Here is a 291-nt window from a genome sequence, read left to right as displayed (position 1 = left end):
TACAATGGAGAAAAGACAGTCTCTTCAATAAGTGGTGCTGGGAAAACTGGACAGCTACATGTAAAAGTATAAAATTAGAACACTCCCTAACAGCATACACAAAAATAAACTCAAAATGGATTAGAGACCTAAATGTAAGACCGGACACTATAAAACTCTTAAGAGAAAAACATAGGAAGAACACTCTTCAACATAAATCACAGCAAGATCTTTTTGATCCACCTCCTAGAGTAATGGAAATAAAAGCAAAAATAAACAAATGGGACCTAATGAAACTTAAAAGCTTTTGCA

This window comes from Physeter macrocephalus, chromosome 18 (genome assembly GCF_002837175.3).
Source record: "Physeter macrocephalus isolate SW-GA chromosome 18, ASM283717v5, whole genome shotgun sequence".
NCBI classification, from domain to species: Eukaryota; Metazoa; Chordata; class Mammalia; order Artiodactyla; family Physeteridae; genus Physeter; species Physeter macrocephalus.
This window is presented reverse-complemented; position numbering follows the sequence as displayed.